We start from the raw sequence: 21,471 nt of genomic DNA, 5'->3' as shown, positions 1-21,471 counted from the left end.
CTAAAGACCATGACCTTTAGCGGCGCTTTTCCCAAAAACGCCGCTAAAGACCCTGACCTTTAGTGGCGTTTTTCCCGCAAACACCACTAAATTCCATGACCTTTAGCGGCGCTTTTCCCGCAAATGCCTCTAAAGACCATGACCTTTAACGGCGCTTTTTTCACAAACGCCGCTAAAGAATATAACCTTTAAAAAATATTTTAATTAAATAATATTTATTTTCTATGATAAATATTATATTATGTTTTATTTTTTAAATTTGAACTTTAAACTATATACTTTTAAGGATAAATAAAAAAATAAATAAATTAAATTTTCTATTAAAATTTTAACTTTAAACTAAATATAAAAATTAATGAAATTAAATTTAGAATTTAAATATTATGTTTAAATAAATGGGCAATCTACCTCAGAGGCACACAACTCATCTGATCTATATAATTAACTCGGCCAATTATAAAAGAGGCTACAAAACTAGTAATAATTAACCATCATGGTTAAAGAAGCTGGTACACAACGTAGCTACGAACCTTGTTTCCATAACACAAAATTCAAGTTCTGACTAAGATGAATGACCATGGAATGCAACATTAAATAACGTTCCACTTGAAGAAGTGCTAAGCCTTGGCTCCAGCTTGAAGAGATTGAATCCTCTGCTGCACCTTCAATATCTAAAGGATGCAAAACCAAATGATCAGATTCATCGTCACTTTGGTAGATAAATCTAGTTACAATCTATTATCCACACCGAGGTGCCTAGATTCTAGACTCTATAGTTTGATATTAAGAGGACACAGACATTTTCCAGTGGTTTTACAATATAATTCAACACAATTTACAATCAAATATTAAAGCTTTGTTTATTTTCTCAAGCTGTAGTCCGTGAGCGAGAAACACCTGTAGCAGAAATATGTTTAACGCAATGCCAAAAGTTTTAAAAAAAATCAACATAAGAAAAGGAATCAGGAACCTACTACAGTATTAGTGACAAGATCAACAGATACATCAGGCATGACCGACACATCCCCTGTTTAACCACCAATCAAATACACAATCAGAGATTCTAAATTTCCACTCCTCACGAAATTTAAGTAATTAACTCAGTAATCACTAAATTCACACTCAAATTAAATAGCCTAACTAATAAACTCATACCAGTTCCATGAACTTTCGGGAAAACATAGATATCAAAACCACCGAAAAACCTTCCTCCCTTGCCTTTGTCAAACAATTCAAAAAAAACAAAAAACAAAAGTCAGCAAGCTAAATTCGAAGAATCAACATGTAATAAAATGATAATTCGATTAAAAACTCGAGACTCACCGTAAGAACAATAGCTTTAACATCGTTTCACCTCATCGCCTCAGCGAATTTCTCTTTCAATCTATCAATTACTGCAAAAATTCAAAAAAAAATCAAATCACCGAATCATAATTCAAAAATAAAGAAATGAAAAAAAGGGTAAATCAAAAGCTTTACTTGGAATAGCTAGAACAACGGAATGTCTAGAACGATCACCTTATGACCTTTTATCCAAAGCTTGAAAATTTTTAAAAATATGCCAGAAGATATAGAGGGAGCCAATAACCTATGAAAAGAAAATTAACCAAATTAAGGAATCAATACAATCTGCAGTTTCAAGGCAAGGTAAATGACAGATGATCCATAATCAAGGTAAATGACATACATAACTTCCAATAGCCTTTAAATCGTTAAAAAGCAACCTCCTAGGAGATCATGATATCAATTTGCTACAACATTGACAAAATCATGCATACAAAACAAACTAAAGAAAGACCAAATTTTACATTAAAAATGCTAATAAAACTTGCAATTTGGAGATAAAATTCTGACCTCCAGGACTAGTATAGACTACCGGATAAGTATAATAGTAGAGAAACAAAGCTTTTAAGCTATTCCAAACATGAAGCTGAGTTTAAAATATTTAAAAAGGAAGAGGATGAAATTAATGAAAAATCAACCGATTAAGGAGTTGACGTTTGGAGGCATCAGAGAAGACAATTCATCCCAATTTCAAACGATCAACTTGGCCATCATCTTGTAGTAGAAGAAAAGTTCCATAGAGATCAGTTTATTTTTCCCACTGCACTGTTAACCCCAACATAATCACTCAGTTTGAAACAAAATTTACTATTAAGAACAAAAGTACACTTGAAACAACCAACTTTCTATTATTTCCCCAGACACAATTGTTACAACTTCTTATTCAGCTTAGAATAAAATTTCAGAAGAATAGGTAGGCTAAACATTCATGCAAGCAAACTGCAAAATTAAAGGTCGCAAATTCTCATTCATCTCCATTTTTAACAAAAACACGAAATTAGAATTTAGAATCATACCTTTCAAGGTCAATACTCAAAACTTCTCAGCTGACATCAGAAGCAGAAAGCATAAATACTAGGATCCAAAATTGATCTAAGCTTAAAAACTGAACATACCCAGATTTCAAATCTAGAAACTAATCAACATCTAATAAATTGAAACCAGAACACCCATAGTAGCAAAAACAGCTGCAGGATTCTTTGAAATATTAGCACTAGAAATAAATTTGCACCAACATTCAAAGAGGTAATAATCCACAAGTCTACAAATCAGCTAAGGTAATTATCTTTCACCCATAGTTTTTGCCTAATAAAATTACGCTCCCAAGCTGATAAGTAATTCGATTCAAACACATAATTTCACCTAAAATACAATAACTATAATATTCAAATCAGAATATTATTATACAAATTTAGAAAAATAAATGAGAAAAAGGATTAAAAATTCGAACCTACATTACCTTATATCTAAAAGGAAATCCAGAACCTATTTCTAATCCTTTGATTTAAGGGCATCTTAAACGAAACAAAAACATTGATCTAAGTTCAAAAAAAAAAAGACAATGAAGAAATTAATGGTCAAACATTAGCTCCAATAATTGTTCAAAATTTAAGACAACTACATTCAAATAAAACCTAAATAACAACTAAAGCATCCAATGGAACATAATTTCACTCTTCATCACTAAATGTTTCCTCATAAACATGGCTTCATCCAAAACAAAACCTCATACCATTACAATTTGCCTTGTAAGCAGAAGCTGCTGCAACCTTCTTCCTTGGTGCTGCTTCAGTACCTATACATCACCCCAATCAAAAATAAGAACATTTTGAAAGAAAAAAAAACAAAAATTTTGTATTAGATCCCAAATCCACTGAATACTACTTCAAAATTCATGCTTTTTTATGCACAATGCACATGTAAAAGTACAACTAGAAGCAGTAGTTTAAAATTAAGTCGTAAAGTAATCCCCAGTAGTTATAAAGAAATATCACTGGCCATGGAACTAAAATGGCATTCATCACGTTCAACAGCCTGTGCCATAAATCTTTTATGGAGTGTAAGTAGCAAAACAGCCACATCATGTATCATTTATCATAGATATGTGCACACACACGAATCTAGAAGGACAATCATTATTTAACTAATGAAACTAACTTCGATTTTAGCTGCCAGTGACATCTAGTACATAGCAATAAGTAATAGCAGTATTCCCATTTTAATTATTTCCTAATCAACATTGCTTTTCTGCTTCTCCCTTTTTTTGAGTAAGCCAGAGATAACATATACAATTGTATTCAACTTAACTTTCCTTACTTCAGTCAAACCCAATCTAAAATTCAGTCATATAGCAATCCAAGAAAAAAACAATAATTCAGTGAAATTCCACAATATTGCTTCATTATTCAACTAATCAACAAAACCCAGCTTCATCAAACGAAAAATGCTCTATCTTACACAGTAAAAGCCACTCTAAACTAAAAAAAAAATTTCAAAATCGAATCCTTTAAACTCCACGATTTTACATCTCAATCATACTTCATTAATCGAACCACAATAATTAGAAAAAAAATCGCAGAAAAACCCTAAAAACTAAACCAAGATGAATATCATAAAATAAACTGAAATTTCAATCAAACAAAATTTAAAAAAAAAACAGTGAACAATTTTTAAAAAAAGAAAACCTTAGAGCTTGTAATTAAAGAATGTGAGTATATAGAAATAATATACCTTCAATGAATCACAAACAAGATTCGATGGCGGAGGCTATACTTTTTTTTAAGCAAATAATTAAATTTTTTCTTTAAATTAGGGATACAAAAGTTGGCTTTTTATTTACGTAATTTTGATTGAAAGCTCTAAATCGAAGAGTGGGAAAGTGAATTCAGTGCAAAAATGAAAAGGAGTAGCTATGGTGGGTGAATTTAGTGCAGCGAAATGAAAAGGAAAAAGAAGTGTGATTGGTGTAGGTGTATTGACTTGGTGTTGCTGGAAATGGGAAATTTGGGGGAAAATTTTGAGAGTAAAAGGAGATGAGAAGAAGATGAGAAGCGGGTAACCAAAAATTATTTTTTGGCTGTGAGCGGGATTTTGAAAACGGGATAAAAAACAATGGTCTTTTGTGGCGTTTTTGGTAAAAACACCACTATAGCTCAATTTTTTACGGCGTTTTTACTAAAAACGCCACTATAGTTCAATTTTTTGTGGCGTTTTACCCAAAAATGCCACTATTGCTTAATTTTGATTGTTTTTCATTTTTAACATATTTTTTTCTATTTTTTCTTATAAAATTTTTGTCTTTGAGATTATCATTTTTGAAATTTTTTAAATTTTGAATATTGAACTTTTAATTGAAATATGAACTAAAATATTAAATATTAAATTTTTACGTTTTTATTTTTATTTTAAAATTTTTATTTTAAATTTTAAATTTTAAATTTTTTGAAGATTTTATAATTTTTAAATTATCATATAAAATACAAAAGGAAACTTTAATGAAATAAAATGAAATCGATGAATTAAAAATACAAAATGACACAACAATACAAGCATTATTCTTTTAAGTATGGTCTACATTAGTTGTTTAGATTTTTATATAAATGACATTTAATTATATGTATACACCTAAATTTTGATAGAGATACATCTCGAATTATATATGAATTTCGGTTTAATGTGTAATTGTAGGCGTGAAATTGTAATTGTGGTTTAAGCGTATAGTTGAAACTTTAATTTTGATTTAATCATACACATTTTAAAAATAAATACATCAATATATTTTTATATTGGATAAATATAAATATTTATGTATGCAATATATAAATATAAAATGATGTTACATCAATAATTGTGTTAATAATTTACAAGAATTGGATCAAATTAAAGTTCATGTATACAATTGCAAACTAAACCATTGTTAGAAAAAGAAACATTTATCGGGGATTTTGAATTTTGAATTGGGGAAAAAGGGGTGATTATTTTAAGGATTCGGATTAGGGAAAAGGGGGAAATTATCTCTTACATAACCTTAAACCATAATCCCTAAACCCATAATCCATAAACCTTAAAATAGTAACTCATACACTTTAAACCCTAAACCATATACCCTAAATCATAAACCCTGAACTATAATGATAATTAATTCAATATTTTAAAATTAATACTATCTCTTTTATAATTTTATAAGAAAATATTTATCATATAAATTAAAAAACACTAACTAATCTAAACCCTAAACTACTGATCCCTAAACCCTAAACCCTAAATCCTAAAACATAAACCCTAAACCCTTAACCCATCACCCTTAACCCCTAACCCTTAAACCTTAAACCCCAACCCTTAAATCACCCTTAAACCATAATCCCTAAACCCATAATCCATAAACCTTAAAATAGTAACTCATAAACATTAAACCATTAACCATATACCGTAAACCCTAAATTATAATGATAATTAATTCAATATTTTAAAATCAATACTATCTCTTTTACAATTATATAAGAAAATATTTAACATATAAATTAAAAACAATTAGTCATATACCAAAAATCTTTAAAATTATTTTAAATAATAGTATTTTATTTTTTTTCATTTTTTGTGGTGTTTTTCAAAAAGCGCCGCCTAAAGCCACTAAAAGTTTAATACAAAATGACGTGGTTTTGCAAAATTCTTTTGCGGCGTTTTTCAATTGCAAAATTCTTTTGCGGCGTTTTTTGAAAAACGCCGCTAAAGATCAAGCATTAGAGGCGTTTTCTAAAAGGCACAGCTAAAGGTGTACATATGCAAAAGCGCCGCTAATACTCAATCTTTAGTGGCTTTTTTTAAAAAGCACCGCTAAAGCCACTAAAGGATCAATACAAAATGACGATGTTGTGTTAATTTTTTTGCAGCGTTTTTTGAAAAACGCCGCTAAAGACCAAGCATTAGCGGCGTTTTCTAAAAAGTGCCGCTAAAGGTGTACATATAGAGGCGTTTTTAAAAAAGCGCACCAATGCTCATTCTTTAGCGGCGTTTTTCATTCAAGCGCTGCTAAAAACGCCGCTAAAAACCTGTTTTGGTGTAGTGGACTTTCTAACCTCCACATTTTATGGTATAATTTCAATTCAAATTTTACAATAATAAAACTATGTAGACATGGTGAATCTTTCAAAGTTTATGACAAGTAAATACTTTTACTCCCATTCCACAATAATCATATATATTAATCAAAATTAAAATTAAATTAATTAATTAATTCTATTAAAATGAACCAATAAAAATAAAACATCTATCTTTATATAAAGATACCAACAACTAAATGCGAGAAGGATTTTATAAATTCATAGAGATACGAATAGAGAATTATATAAATTGAATTAAATTTAAGGCGTGCTTGATGAATTGAAAATTTAAGTGCTGAAAAATTAAGCCTTGAATTTGATAAGTGTTGAATTCATATTGGAAAATTGTTTGGTAAATTAGTAAATATAAGTACCGAATATAATTGTATTGTTTGATAAAAGTAAATAATAATCTTTAAAAATATTTATTTCATAGTCTTAATTTTCTTAATATAATATTTTATATTATTTTGGATAGTTTTGGATAAAAATAAATATGGTAATTTGGTTAACTCATATAACAAAAACAAGATAATTTATTTTAATTTTTTAATAAAGTAAAATCAACTTAATATTTTCTACACATGTCATGCCCGATTTTATTGATATCTTTTGTACAATTAAACACAAATGAGTTACCGGTCTAATAGTTAAGTGTTAGTGAATTTATCCTTGAAACATGAGTTTGATTCTCTTCCCTTGTGTAATTTTTATTTTCAGTATTTTTGCACAGAACCCTAGTTGTGTCGTCCCATGTTGTAACCCTAGGTATAAATTGTAATTTATTTTCTGTTCAACCTTTTTTTGATCATTTTTCCCTCTCCTGTTGCTGCCCCTCTTCTCTTTTCTCATTTTCCCCAATTTTCTTTTCCTTTCTATTTTTTTTCATTGTGCCGCCCCCTAAGTCTTAAGTTTCTCCCATACTCTTCTTCTTTCTTACATTGTTGTCGCCGCTCTAGTGAACAACCACCATTGTTGTAGTCATCCATTAGAGATCTCCCACCTTCTCTTTGTTTTCTTTCTTTTTCCTATGATGGCTGAATACTACAGGGTCTATGGTCGAATTTCTCATGTGCTAATTTCATGAATTTGTCTTTGTCAAAGGTCTAGACTTGAATTCCCTCAGATCTCCAGTGAAGTTTGAGGCCGTACGCATCTTTCATTTGATCAGTATAAGTGTAAATAATCTTGGAAACTTAGATATGAAATTTTGGTTTGTTTCCCTGATTTGGCCAAACCCTATAGGGGTGTTTTATGGTTGATTCTGACGTGTAATTTCTTCGTGTTAGGTACAAATCTAAACATGATTTAATCAGATATGAGACATAGGAGTTGTGGATTAGTTTTAGTGCTTCAGATTGTGTTTTCAGGTGTGGTTCTTAACTTTGGATGTATTGGTGATTATTGAAATATGTGTTATGCATGTTGGCCAGTTGTGCATGCTATTTTTGTGCATGGCCGAATGGCCCTGTGTAAGATAAGGGACTGTCGAACATGGTAAGTGTTAAGAAGCAATGATTGAATGTTTAAGGGCCTTTAATTATGGTTAATTAGGTGTGTAAGTGCCATATGTATTATCTGATTGTATGTCTATTGGTATGTATAATGTGTTATTATTTATTGTTTACATGTAAAAGCATGCCACTGATTTTCACTGTACATACCAATTGCATGTAAAACATGTCACTGATACTGATAAACTAAAAGCATGTTAAGCATGCCACTGTTATTGATATTGTCAATGACTAGCATGATATGCTACATTATTGGTAAGACATATTGTATTGCATGGGGATTGGGGATTGATTGGTGATGGAGGAGTTTTGTAGAGTCTGATAGTTTATTCACATTATTACACTAGTAGTTAATCTGCAACCTTTGGAGTACTAGCGGTTTATCCGCAACATACTGGCAGTTTGTCTGCCAATTATTGACTGTTTAACTACTTATTGTTATTGGTGGTTCATTCACATTAAGCTACGACTCATACTGTTTTGGTGTATCAGATGACGAGTATTGGAAACTCGTAGTTTGTAGCGGATGGATGGGTAAGACCTATGCACTGTTTCATATAAGCATGTCATGTAAAAAAATTGTAATATTAAGGACTGTGATGTCTTGATTTACTGTATGTTTTATTATAATAATGGTTGTATGCTTCACTAATTGTATGTATGTCTATACATTATTTACATATGTTTAGACTCACGCTGAGCTTTTCAAGCTCACCCATTTAATTTATTTACTACTGATAACCCTCAAGGTTAGGATCAGACACGACATTTGGAGGTTTCGTCTTAGATTTATTTAATAAGTACTTTTAATTTTTACTTTATTTTATTATGGTTTTTGAGGATTGTAATTTTGTTAATTATGGACAATGGTATGAGTTTATTTTTATTTGGATTTTTGCATGCATGAAATTTTACTAAAAATCGAAAAATCCTAACAATTGGCTTAATATGGCATAACACAATTTTTCGCATAAAATTAAAGGCATCACCTTTTCCACTACATAATAATGAAATTGAGTTTTAAAAAGGCAAAATGACGAAGTCAATTAAGTTTTGTAAAATGACACGGCTTTCAATAAATTGGACTCTAAGTTTATTTGGCTTAATAAAATGGCGTTTTGGCTTTTCTAGGACTACTATTTTAAGTTTCCTAAAAATTGGACAAAAAAGATGTTACTAAAACTAGACAGTTTTACTAGTCCATTTTGGTGGCTAGTGTAGCCTTTAGAATTTGGCCATAATGTTTGGGCCAAGCTAGAGAGGTTACATTATCTGATAAATAGCATCTACTTATCTTATTTAACATTTTTTTGTTGAAAAATTTAAATTAAGTAAAAAGTTAAAAGGATTATCAAACATATTTAAAATATTAAATGTCGGAAATTTTCAGAAATGAAAATTTTTAATGGTTTATCAAACACACCCTTACTTGGGTTATTGTGGCTGAGAAGCAATAATTATAAGCATCCTTTGTAACGAAGAGAATGAGATCGTCCTCAAGTAAATCTCAAGTAGCCATTGATTCTAATGATTCTTAACCTAAACAATTAAATTTCAATGTTTAGAGTCCAACAAAATTTTGATCCAATCTAAGAACATATTACTCTCAATTAAAATAGTACTGATAATATGTGATGAAATAATAAAAGAAAAGAACAAATTAAAGAAGGAAAGTGGGAAATAGATAGGGTGTAAGTTGAAATTAAGGCGAAAACGTGAATATGCTCTTTTCTTATTGTCGGCAAACAAATTCTGTAATAAAATTGAAACTGAAAATTTGTGAGGAATACATTAGAAATTGTTGAAGTTTTTTTTTCTTCAATCTTTTGAGCAAAATTTTTTTATTTTCACTATTGTATGATCTTATAATATAAGAATATCTGCAAATAATTTTAATACTAAAATTTCATCTCTGTTCTAGCTCTATGAATCTTGATTTATAGTCAAATTTACTAAAATATCTTGTTTGTTTAGCTTTGATTAATTAAAACATCCTTTCTTGAAATGAAATAACCATCAAATATAATATTTTGATTTAATATTTTATAATTAATGACTATCCTAGTTTTTCCTTTTTTTATTTCCATATAATTTCTAACCATATATAATGGTGGGCTAGAATTTGAACTATTAGTTTTTCTATTAATCATTTTTCTAACAATTCCATAATTTGTATATCAAATTCTTCTATATTTTGTTCAGTATAGATCATAGGTTTTACTCTAATAACTTTATTGAGATTTTCCAATTTAATACTACAATATCTAGGGTTATTTTGCCATAATATTAATGGTTATTCATTAAAATTATTGTACAAGCCCGTTTGGCCCCTAGCCCAATACATTAAAGAAAAATAAAGGAAAACCTAAAACCCTAGCCGTTCAGCCACTTGCCCCTGTCCCATCCACCACCGCCTCTGCTCCTATCGACAGATCGAATCCGCGCCACAAACACCTGCAAAAATTAATAAAGAAAAGACAGATATTAAAAAAGGGAAATGTAATGGCTATTTAAAAGCCAAATCCAAAAACCATTTACTCATTCAGGCATTTTCAGTAAAAATAAAGAGCAATATTAGATCGTAAAATAGAAGCAAAAAAACAAAGAAACCCTAGCAATATCAAACAACAAAATCAGTTCAAACACAGAATAGACATCTAATAACCGAAGGTGATTCATCTTAATCTTCTTGCTTTTTCTTTCTTTTTCACTTATTCTACTCACACATATATATATACGCTTTAAAAATAAAAAAATATAAAAATTTCTTACCTTTTTCGATCTCCGGCCACCGTGCACGGTGGACGGCACGGCGGCGCTTGGCCTGCACCTCGCTGGCTTTTGGGCCAACAGACCGAGAGAGGGAGAGAGGATTCAGGGCTTTTTTGAAGGAGAGGAGAGGAGAAATGAAAAAAATAAAAATAAATGTCTTATATAGGCCGACAAAACGCACCGTTTTGCCCGGCCATTTTAAAACCCAGAAACGGTGCCGTTTAGGCGCGACCCGAAGATCCGACCCGTCTTACCCTGGGATCAGCGTGTTTTTGCTCTTAAGGGTTAATTGCATGCCTGGTCCTTCCGCTTTTTATATGTTTTGCAATCAGGTTTTGATTGCTTTTAAATTGGCCCTGGAATTTATCGCGTTTGCGATTCAATCCTCCCTTCTGCGACGTCGTTTTAAGGGCCCGAGAAAATTTCCCTTTTGGCCCTCTGTAGTCACCCGCATTTTCAAATTAGTCCCTTTCTCCTTTATTAATTTTTAAATCAGCCCCAAAACTTCATATTTGTTTTAAATTTAGTCCTTTTTTAGTTCAATGTGGTTTCCATATTACTTTTTTTCCCCTTTGATATTTTAAATATTATTCATTATTTTATTTACCATTTTCGTATTATTATCATCAGCATATATTATTATTATTTAGGCATTTTTAATTAATACTTGCATGCATTTTATATATATATACATTCTTATTGTTGTCTTTTCATATATATATATTATTATTCCTAATGTATGTTTCATGTATATACATTTAAATACTATATTATACACATATTAATACCACATTATATATACTTTTATATTTACTTCTACCTCTATCATATTTACTATTAATATCAATATATGTTTATTTATATATCTTCAATATATATATATATGCGTATACATTATTATTATTAGTTTGTGATATTATTGTTTTTAATACATTTGTGTCAAATATACATCCTTTTAATATATATTTAAATATTATACTTCATATTATGCTCACATGAATTCTTGTTATATTATGTATATCGTTTTATTATAGTTTTATACATTGTAAATATCATGTTATGTTCTATCATGCATATTATGTGTGTCATGTATATGTTTTAATATATTATGTGTATATCTTGCTTTGTATTTCACGTACATATTATGTATATATCGTTTAATACTATCATATATTTATTTTCAACACATATTCGTGTAAATATTTATTATTATTATCATCTTCTTATTTTCACCATTTTATACTTTTCATTATTATCGTTTTATCACCTATTTATTTATATCTTTGTAAACTCTTTCAAACCTTAAATCGTTCATTATTGGTATATATTTTTATATTTCTTATTACTTCTATTATTACGTAGGTACCTTGATACGTATATGTATGCGCTTTTATATTATCATTACCGCTATCATTATCATTTTATTTATTTGTCTTTATATTTATTTATTCGTTAATTTACTTATATATTCGATCATTTCATTTTTCTCACGCATTTGTTTATATTTACGTATTACTAACCTTGCTTCTATGTCATCTTTTCATAACTACTTGTTATTATCACTCATTATTATCGTTATCATTAATATCATAATCTGCTTTTATGTATTACTATGAATTACATATATTTTTACTCGATGCCTTAAAATAATTCTTTCATGAAAGTGATATTCAGATTTGGTAATTGAAATAATCGTGCCCTAACTTCTGGGTTTCGATTTTCTCATTTAACCTAAATAACGGAATACTCTTTTAAATCACTATCTGAGTTTTGAAAATGCTTATTCTCGAAGATGCGAAGTGTTGTGCCCTAACTTACCGGGTATGACATTTTGTCATCTCGAAATAAGAATTTATTTTTAAATAAAGGCAATATTCGGTGTTTGAGAATTCGAGAAAACGTGCCCTAACTTACTGGGTTTCGATTTCTCTCGTTTACTCTAAATAATTGGATACTCTTTTAATAAAATACACAGTTTATAAAAGGCAAGCTCGCTCTTGAAAATTCAAGATGTTGTGTCCTAACTCACTGGATGTGACATTTCATATTTTGAGACGAGAAGGTCTTTAATATTTGAGCATTTTCTTTACAAAGTGGGATCGTATTTCAAAAGTCTTCCAAGTTTTCAATCTTCGACACTAAGACACTAATTAATCAACTAGGTACCAATTTTAGGCGTATCGAGGTTGCTAATCCTTCCTCGTACGTAACAGATTCCCGGACTCATTTTCTGATTTTCGTAGACAAAAAAATTATCATTTTAGTAAATCTTAACTTTTATTAAAATGGTTAATTTAAAGGTGAGCCGATCACACCTCATTAAAAATGATTGGTGGCGACTCCCGTTCTTTCATTTTCAAAATCAAAGTCGATTCCCGTTTTTCAAAAAAATGGTTACGACAATTATTATCTAATATTTTAAACAACCAATGACTTGTTTCATGTTGTTTAATTTGTTTCTTTCTTGGTGGTGAAATTTTTTTTCCACACACAAATTTATGATTTTCTACTAATCATATTTCAATAAATTTTTTCTAATAACATAATTAAATATCTATCAATAGAAAATAATAAATCTTGATATATAAAATTATTTCCTAATAAAATATCTCCTTGCATTTCTAGAAAACATAATAATTTAAGTATCACAAATCTTACATTATTTATGTAGATTGGTACATTTCTAGCTTTATATTGAATTATGGTTTTGTTACCATTTATTTCTCGGCTCTTATTGGATGCTTCATAGATTCTCATTTTTTAAAGGAATAACATTTTTTCTACAACTACTAGTTATAGCATGTTAAAATTTAATTAATTAAAATAATACTAAATTATGATTAAAAACTTTTCACTCTTGATTCAATTTAGCCTAGGTAAACACAAATGACTCGTTTTATTTTTTAAAATTAAAATTAAAATTAAAATTATTTTTTATAATATTACTTTTCTATTTCTAAATAGTAAAATGAATCGAATCGGATAAGATTAAAATTACAATCCTGCCCCCATTGTGGGCTGCCTGACCACGAACTTACCCAAGAGATAGACGTGGCAATAAATAAATTTCAGACTGGAATTTTTGGATTTCTCAAAAATATTATGAAAAGTAACAGAAATTAAATTAAAAGAGAAGTAGCAAGTTAAAATGTCTAGATTGTCCAGACATTGTTATAGTAAAAAGCATATATAGTCCTTATATTACAAAATACAAGAATTTATGAAATTTGATTTTTTCGATAAATAAAAGATAATATAATACAATTTAATCCGTATCAAATAAAAATTTTAATATTTGATTTAAATATAAACAAATAAAAATAATTTAAATACATTTTAAAAATATAAGCATAAAGACTCATACATATCATTTCAATTAAAGTGAATTGATGGGTTAGGAGTTTGAAACTAAGGGTGGAGAAGTCAGTAAACTCTAAACTCTAAATTCTAAACTCTAAACTTTAAACTCTAAACCCTAAACCAAAGTGATTTGTCTCCTTACTAAACACTTGTTAGGGAAAAGTTTGTCAAATAAAGTATGGATAGGTATGAATGGAGATATAAGTGTTCTTGTTGTAATGGCAGTGAACTTAATGTATGAGAAGTGTGCAAGGGTTGAAGCCTATTTAAACATGTTGGCTGGGTATTTCTTCATTAATTCAACTTCCCTCTTCCTATACTTTTTCTTTTCTTGGCTTCTTTCTTCTTGCAATAATGAACTACAACACTTGCTTTCATCTTCTTTCACTTTTACTCATACAATGTTCTATAGTTTCCTTGGCTATCACTCTTGAATCTCAACTCCGATCAGTTTGCACTCTTTGAGTTTAAAGATTGCATTGTCGATCCTCAAAATATGTTGGCAAACAATTGGATGAACTCTACCTCTGTTTGTAAGTGGGTTAGTGTTTCTTATGGCATCATCCATGAAAGAGTTGTAGCTTTGAATCTTACAAGCATGAATCTTAGGGGTACTATCCCTCCACACCTTGGAATCATTCATTTCTATTTTCTCTCGACTTGAGCAACAACAATTTCTATGGCCATCTGCCTAAAGAATTGGGCCAATTAAATCGTTTGAGGATTATTCGATTAAGCTACAACCGTCTTAATGGGGAAATTCCATCATGGCTTGGGAACTTGCAAAGAGTTCAAAGGCTGGAAATGAGAAATAATAACTTCATAGGCACAATCCCTCAAACACTTGTCAACATGTCCAATCTAGAAATCTTAAACTTGGGATTCAATCAATTATCTGGCCAGGTTCCGTCTTCCCAAGCTTAAAGAGCTTTACTTGAGTAGAAATGAATGATCAAGTTCTATTCCATCAAATATGTCGAAACCATTTTAAGATTTGAAAAACGGGGATCGACTTAAAAACGAGGTATGGAGTCGTCACCGATCTTTTTTTGACTTTATAAAATTTCTTACGACTTTATAAAATTTTATTAATTTCTTTATATTTCTATATATTTTATATTTTTTACGATTTTTATAAAATTTTACAATTTTTATTTTTCTAATTGTTAATAAATTGTTAACATTTGAATTTTTATTAAAATTTAATAATATTTATAGTTTTTATTGATTTTAATTTTTATAATTTTTTCTAGTTTTTAATAAAAGTAGGGCCTTAATTGTTTTTTTTTCTTTGAAAAGTTTGAGGTCTTTTGATTCATTTTGAAAGTTTTCCCAATTGAGTGCAAAAAAATAGGGGCTTAATTGCTTTCTTTGAAAAGGCTTGTGTAGCACCCCAAACCCGGCCCAGAAGTTATGGCCGGATCCGGCATGCCACACCAAAAACGTTAAAAAAAAATTTTCCATTCTAAGTCGAGAAAATCGTACTTGATGTTCAAAAGATTAATTCATTAAGGGTTAAAGTGAATGGAAGTGCACCGGTAGGAAACAGGAAAGAGGTGGTGAGTCCATCGGATTGCTTAAGTACCAAGCTCCTTCGGATCCAATCCTAGACATGCATACCGCCATTGCCACACCTTAACGTCATGGATATTTCTAGAAAACCGGTTCGATTAAGTCATTTTTAGGAAAAGTGATTAATTTTGGAAAATACTTTCATTCGGAAGCTTTGCTTGTTGTCGTGTTATTTTGAAATCAACTGTTGTTTTTGAAAAGCGCCTAAAGCTATCAATTTCAACAATTAAAATAAGTATTACCTATCTTACTAATACATATTAAAACCACCAAAAATAAATAAGCGGCCTTATTACATTTAAAAGCCCAAAACCACAAAGCGTAATTAAAAGGATGTCCAGTTCACGGAAGAAAATCAAACTTTGAGCGGGTGGCCACTCGAATTCCCTCTGACTCCAAGCCCACTATGGTTGGGGATTTCTGCGTGGATGAAAATAAAAGGGATGAGTTTGGGGAAACTCGGTGTGTAAGGAAAACCCATTCAAAGTCCAAGTCAGCTCAAGCCCATTGGGCCTAAGCCCATTCAGAATCAGTGGTCTTGGGCGAGCCCTTTCAGATTACAATAAAGCGGGCCTTAGCCCTTATTCAGATAATAAAGATATGGCCCATAGGCCCATTTCAAAATACATGCAACATCAATAAACATATGCAAGCCCATTTGGGAGACTACTCAACCCACCAACCACTACACTCCACCGTACCACCATACACTCCATGTGGGAATAGCTCAACCCACCCATTAACACTCCACGATTGCGGCCTTTCTTTGCTCGGTTAACGATAAATTGAGGCAAAGCCTCCGAGACGTGGACAAGCCACTTTCAGTACTTCCTCCGTCAATATCCCGGTCCCATGCATCAGATAATAACATGGCATGCAGTAAATAACAACGATCAAACATGCATTTAGGTCAATTTAACCCTAGGGGTATTTGGTAATTTATCTACTAGGGGTAAAGCGTAAATTTTCCACTTTTAAAGGTATTTCAATAATTTATCTATTTTAGGGTTTTTCATGCATATTCCTACCTTTCACGTACTAATAGAATCACGCATCGAGGGTTCTTACGAATTGGGCCGTTGGCCCATCATTCCAATTTTGGCCCATTAAGCCCAAAAATATCGAGGCACGAAATCATGCACTTTACGGTCTAAATTTTGCAGCTTACCAAAAACATTAATCGATTTACCTCACGAACATTCGCACACTCGCAAATCTACAAAATACCGGTTTTCGGCATTTCGACTTTTCGACTTTTGCCGATCCAGACTAAGAAAGAGGGTGTTAGTTACACACCTGTTTGCGACGATATGTTGACGAGATCCACACACGAACCGCCTACAATTGGATTACTAACACGTTAATCTAACTATTCAAATACAAACTACGTATTAACCCCTTACGATATTCGGCCAACCACACCTACAGATTATAGTAAGCTTATAAGAAAACAATAGGCAACTCATTAACAAATTTTTGTCAATGTTTACCACATAATCATAATTTCACTGCAAGCTGTCTTCCTGAGCAACAGTCACTAAATTATTTATAACTGGAGCTACGAAACTCCAAATCAAGTGCCGTTAATTTTCCCTGAAAATAGACTCATATATATTCTATCCATAAAATTTTCATAATTTTTGGTTTAGCCAATCAATACCAAATTTTTCTCAAAGTTTCCCATGTTTCACTGTTTGACTAATCTGACCACCCTTCATTATGAATCAAATTTCTCATTGTACAGAATTCAAAATATGTTCTTGTTTATTTCATTAGAAACTAGACTCAATAAGCTTTAATTACATAATTTATTCAGCTTCTAATTCTTCTCCCACAATTTATGGTAATTTTCCAAAGTCATGTTACTGCTGCTGTCCCAAGCAGATTTATTACGAAATCACTCTTTCATACACCTATCTTGCATGCATGTTATTTAAACATGTATATCACCAATTAATCATCACATATCTATGATTTTTACTTAAGCATAATCTCCATTTCATCATTTTAAAGCACAACATGTTAGCTGATTTTTCCCTTTAACATCTAAGGCACATGCATGCTCATTTGTTTGGCTCAACTTCACCTATCTTCCATTTTTCATCAAAAAACATGAAACAACAACCATTTCCTTCATTTTAATTCATGACTAAATGCTCACAACACAACTAAAAATCAAAATATACTTTAAGAGTTAAGGTAGAATCAAGAAGAACTCATGAACTTCAAAATAGAAGCAAGGTATCAAGAACTTACCTTCAATTTTCCTCCTCCTAATGACCAAATACTCAAGAGCTTTCTCCTCTCCTTTCTCTTCTCTAACTTTCAGCTATGATGAACAAAAATGGACAAAACTTTGTTCTTTTCACCCCTTTTTCTTTAATAAAACTTCATATTTCATCCATTTAATTCTTTAATACAAAAGACATGAAATTCTTATCATGAAACATTTACCTAACCCATTATCATGAAACATTTACCTAATACATTATCATAAAACATTTACCTAACCCATTATCATGAAACATTTACCTAATACATTATCATGAAACATTTACCTAACCTATTATCAATTTGTATCAATTTGTACCATAAATTATGGATATCAAGTGTACATTTTGTCTACATTCAACATGATGGTGGCCACTTCATGTAAAATGGGAGGCTTGTCATGCAAATCCTCCTATTTTGCACTCCTATTTATTTGGTCACTTCAATTTAGCCTATAGCATTTTCAAACATTTTCACATAGGTCCTATTTCATAATTTCACTCACAAATGACAAAATTAAAGCATGAAATTTTGCCAATCATTCTGAAATTCCGAAAATTGGGCGTTACAACTCTACCCCTTAAAGAAATTTGGCCTCGAAATTTACCTGATCCAAATAGTTGAGGGTATTGTTGACGCATAGTCTCTTCTGATTCCCAAGTAGCTTCTTCCCTTCAATGATTACGCCACAGTACTTTTACCAACGGAACCGACTTCCTTCTTAGAACTTTAACCTCTCGATCTAAAATTTGTATGGGTTCTTCCTCAAAGGTCAAATTAGTCCTTACTTCAATCTCCTCCACTGGCGCAACATGTGAGGGATCCGATCGATATCTTCTTAACATAGACACATGAAAGACGTCATGGATTCTGTCTAACTCTGGTGGTAACTCTAACTGATACGCTACTGGCCCTACCCGCCTAAGAACCCGATAAGGCCCTATAAACCGCGGACTCAATTTACCTTTCTTGCCGAATCTCAAGATCTTCTTCCAAGGTGAAACCTTTAAGAAAACCATATCCCCAACTGCGAACTCTATCTCTTTGCGCTTTAGATCTGCATACGACTTCTGTCTATCAGATGCCTCCTTTAATCGATCTCTTATCAACTTAACCTTACTTTCAGTATCTGCCACCAACTCCGATCCAAGCACTTGTCGTTCACCCAACTCTGTCCAACACGTAGGCGTACGACATCTCCGCCCATAAAGTGCCTCATATGGAGCCATCTGAATACTTGCTTGGTAGCTGTTATTGTATGCAAACTCCGCCAATGGCAAGTAGTCCTCCCAACTCCCAAAATCGATGATACAACCCCTTAACATATCCTCCAAAATTTGAATAACCCTCTCCATTGTCCATCATGCGTGGATGAAAGGCGATCTTGAAATCAAGCGTGTACCCAATGCCTCCTGCAACTTCTTCCGAAGCGAGATGTAAACCTAGGGTCTCGGTCGAAATAATCGACACCGGCACTCCATGTAGTCGCACTATCTCGCCACATACAACCTAGCCAACTTTTGCGAGGGAGTAATCAGTCTGTTGGTATGAAATGGGCGATTTTGTTAACCTATCCACCACTACCCACACAGAATCTTTCTTGGTGGGTGTCAAAGGTAGCCCACTCACAAAGTCCATAGTGACTCTCTCCCACTTCCACAGTGGAATTTTCACCGGTTGCAGTAATCCAGAAGGAAATTGATGTTCAGCTTTCACTTGCTGGCATGTTAGACATTTCCCCACGAACTCCGTTACTTCTCGTTTAAGCCCAGGCCACCAGTACAGTTCTCGCAAGTCGTGATACAACTTATTCCCTCCAGGATGCATGGCACAAAGTCCCCCATGAGCTTCCTTCAATATTGACTGTCTCAAGTTAGAGTCCTTCGGAACACAAATTCTTCCTCGGAAGCATAAAACTCCTTCAGTATTCAGTCCAAAATCCTCATTCTCACCCTTCTCAACTTGCTGAAATCGAAGAACCAACGAGTTATCTTTCAACTGTTTTTCTTTAATCTGTTCAGTCCAAATAGGCCTCACTTGCAATTCTGCTAACAGACTTCCATCATCAAACAGACTCAAACGTGCAAACAAGGCTCTTAAATCAGAAACAACCCTTCGACTCAACGCATCAGCCACCACGTTAGCCTTACAGGTGGTACTCAATCGAACGATCGTAATCCTTAAGCAACTCTACCCATCTTCGTTTTAAAGTTTAACTCCTTACGAGTTAACAGATACTTTAGGCTCTTATGGTCCGTGTATATGATACACTTTTCTCCATATAAGTAATGTCTCCAGATTTTCAACGCAAAGATCACTGCTGCTAGCTCTAAGTCATGCGTAGGGTAGTTCGCTTCATGAGACTTAAGTTGCCGCGAAGCATAAGCGACCACCTTACCCTCTTGCATCAGTACACATCCTAACCCCACATGTGACGCATCGCTGTACACAATGAAGCCCTTCCCAGACTCCGGTTGAATCAACACTGGTGCTTGATCAATACCTTTTTCAAATGGTCAAAAGCTTTTCTTGATTCTCGGTCCGACAAATGCTACCCTTTCCTTACAGTTTCATCAATGGTGCGACAATCGGAGAAAATCCTTCTCGAACCTTCGGTAATAGCACCGCCAAACCCGAAAACTCGAATTTCCGATACTGATTTTGGTGGCTTCCATCCCAAAACTGCCTCAACTTTTCGAGGATCCACTCTAATTCCTTCAGTAGAAACCACATGACCTAGAAAGGCCACTTCTCGCAACCAAAATTCACACTTACTAAACTTTGCATACAATTCCTTCTCTCTTAGCACTTGCAGCACAATACGTAGATGCTCCTCATGTTTCTCCTCGGTTTTCGAGTATACTAGAATATCATCGATGAAAACTACCACAAATCGGTCCAAGTAAGGTTGGAACACTCGATTCATTAGATCCATGAAAGCGGCAGGTGCGTTCGTCAACCCAAACGGCATAACCAGGAACTCGTAATGACCATATCGAGTCACGAATCTTTATCTTATGAATATCCACTTCCTTTACCCTTAGCGATGGTATCCGGATCGAAGGTCAATCTTAGAAAATACCGAAGCTCCTCTAAGGTGGTCGAGCAGATCATCAATCCTTGGCGGTGGATACTTATTCTTAATCGTCGGTTTGTTCAATGGCGATAATCAATCACATCCGCATCGTACCATCCTTCTTTTTCACGAATAGCACCGGTGCTCCCCATGGAGACACGCTTGGCCTAATGAAGCCCCTATCTAACAACTCTTGAATTTGTGCCTTTAGCTCCACCAACTCCTTGATTGCCATTCTATACGGTGCGATAGACACAGTTTGTTCGAGCAATAAGTCGATTCCAAATTCCACTTCTCGGTTGGAGGCAATCACGAAGCTCCTCGGAAAAACATCTTGGAACTCTTTTACAGTCCTAACCTTATCCACTATCAGTCCCTCCTCTTCCAACTGACTTACAAATGCCAAATAAGCCTCACAACCTTTTCGAATCCACTTCTCGGCTCTTAATGCCGACACCACATT

General features: G+C 32.4%; 3 long non-coding RNA genes across 3 annotated transcripts in view; all 3 read right to left on the bottom strand.

Moving 5' to 3' along the window:
- LOC128292750 (uncharacterized) overlaps window positions 1–18,179 on the bottom strand; it is a 51,090-nt gene extending 32,911 nt beyond the window's left edge. Inside the window, exons 1-2 of the long non-coding RNA XR_008282658.1 lie at window positions 17,918–18,179; window positions 16,958–16,999 (exon numbers count right to left, since the gene is read on the bottom strand). This is a non-coding gene — a long non-coding RNA (uncharacterized LOC128292750). The remainder of the gene's footprint in view (window positions 1–16,957; window positions 17,000–17,917) is intronic.
- Window positions 447–1,205, bottom strand: LOC108488971 (uncharacterized). The gene is made up of 3 exons (XR_001871855.2): window positions 1,156–1,205; window positions 975–1,027; window positions 447–671 (listed from the first exon to the last, which is right to left on the bottom strand). It is a non-coding gene; the product is annotated as an uncharacterized LOC108488971 (long non-coding RNA).
- LOC128292751 (uncharacterized) lies at window positions 10,228–10,865 on the bottom strand. Its single transcript, XR_008282659.1, has 2 exons — window positions 10,730–10,865; window positions 10,228–10,411 (listed from the first exon to the last, which is right to left on the bottom strand). It is a non-coding gene; the product is annotated as an uncharacterized LOC128292751 (long non-coding RNA).
- Window positions 18,180–21,471: the final 3,292 nt, after the last annotated feature.

This window comes from Gossypium arboreum, chromosome 5 (genome assembly GCF_025698485.1).
Source record: "Gossypium arboreum isolate Shixiya-1 chromosome 5, ASM2569848v2, whole genome shotgun sequence".
In the NCBI taxonomy this organism is placed as follows: domain Eukaryota; kingdom Viridiplantae; phylum Streptophyta; class Magnoliopsida; order Malvales; family Malvaceae; genus Gossypium; species Gossypium arboreum.
The sequence above is the reverse complement of the archived record's forward strand: the minus strand, read 5'-3'. Positions and strand labels throughout refer to the sequence as shown.